Raw genomic sequence first — 2,104 nt, 5'->3', positions numbered from 1 at the left:
CACTAATACACCAACTAGGCATAACTTTATAACCACCTGTATAATATTGTGTTGGTCCCCCTTTTGCTACCAAAACAGTCCTGATCCCGTTGAGCATTAACAGCATTAACTTTTTCACCAATTTGAGCTACTGTAGCTTGTCTGTTGGATTGGACCAAATGGGTCAGCCTTTGCTTCACACGTGCATCAATGAGCCTTGGCCACCCATGACCCTGTCATTGGTTCACCACTGTTCCATCCTTGGACCAGTTTTGATAGATACTGACCACTGCAAACTGGAAACACCCCAAAGCTGCAGCTTTGGAGATGCTCTAAACCAGTCGTCTAGCATCACAATTTGGCCCTTGTAAAACTCGCCCTTATTCTTGACCATTTTTCCTGCTTCTAACACATATTTCAAGGACAAAATGTTCACTTGCTGCCTAATATATTCCTCCCACTAACAGGTGCCATGATGAAGAGATAATCAGTGTTATTCACTCAATGAACGTAATGTTTTTTTTATTCTTTCTTTCGGCTTTTCCCATTAGGGGTTGCCACAGCCATCATCCGTATTCATGATCCGCACCGCTCATAATGTTATAATGTCATAATGTTATGCCTGATTGGTGTATATTAGAACAAGTGCATTAATAAAGGCCTGAGATTTGCAGCCACAATACTGACAGGAAGTGAATCAACACTTTCCAACCAATCAGAATTCAAATTTTTTAAGTCTGTGACACAGTTCATATTTTATAATTAAAACAATCTTTACATTTATTTGAAATTAATTTAGATAAAAATTAGTGAAAATTTTTTTTTAATGATGATGACGTGAACAATACATTTAGATTGATTTCTTGATACAAACGAATGAATTTGGCTAATCAACAGCGTCTGATGAAGCGATCAGGCGAGACAAACAAATTTATTAGAAAGCACTAGCACAGATGGGCATATAAGCTTTTCAGCTCTTCATTAAAAACGCAATCCTGCTCACAATCTCTGGACGCTGCCTCGTCAAACAATCCGCCCACGGCAAGATGAAGGCCTGATTAAGAGCTAGTGCTGCATGGCACTTCCGACTTTTCCTATGCTACTAAGTGATTAGCGCCATATTTCGCAGCATAATTCTATGTCAAAAGTATATTTGAATCCTGCACTGTCTTTCGACATGAATATCAACATAATGCACTGATTATCATGGCGTGTGTGTGCATGCTAATTAATGCTAGTATCATAGTACTAGTTGCATTTTTTACTTACGTATGGAAAAATTTTATTTAGGTTGTCAATGGAAAGATTTTTTGGTTCTATTCTTGCTTCCTGAAAAGTTTTTCTTGGAATTTGTAGTCAAAGGTGCGCATGAAACGCGCTCAGGTAAAGCTGGGGTCAACTGAGCCACGACTGAATTTCCCCCTCGTCTTTGTGCCGTCTTAATTGTCTGTCATTTGTGTCTGTGGGCCAAAATAAAAGCGACGTGCACATGAAAGATGGAGCTGGGTCCTCTTTTTCATCAGCGGATCTGTTTCCCAGCGGCCCCTGGGGCTTGTGTTGGCTTGTGTTACGGACCTCATAAAAGTGGCTCTTGTTTCACCGTCATGATGCTTTGTCTGATCTGTCAGGCCGAGTTTGCGGGCAAATTCTTCCTCCGAGTAACAGAAACTTCAGGGTTTTCCCTTCACATCCAGGATGATGGGGGCTGGCAGGGTTTTTAGTCAAATTGAAATAGTTTTATGATTTTAAAACAATTTAAAATTATATTGAAATATTACAGATTCTGCACTCACTTTGTAAACTCTGTAGCATTAATGCTTTCTAAATGTTTCTACACATCTTGTTCCATCTGGTGCATGTATTCCTGAAAAACTCCATGTTAGCTTCCCTCACACACTTTTCACCTCACACACTTTCTCTTCCCACACTTCCCTCACATGCTTTACCTCTTATATGTTTTCCTTAAACACTTTCTATTCTCACTAGCTCTTTCCCCACATTATTTTTCCTTTCACACTTTCTCCACATATATACACTTTCTCCCCACACCTATTTTCCCCTTACACACTTTCTCTTTGACAAATTTTCTCCCATGATTTTCTTAAACACTTTCCCTTTCACACAC

The sequence above is a fragment of the Silurus aristotelis genome (genome assembly GCF_946808225.1).
Source record: "Silurus aristotelis genome assembly, chromosome: 1".
Classification (NCBI taxonomy): Eukaryota; Metazoa; Chordata; class Actinopteri; order Siluriformes; family Siluridae; genus Silurus; species Silurus aristotelis.
The sequence above is the reverse complement of the archived record's forward strand: the minus strand, read 5'-3'. Positions refer to the sequence as shown.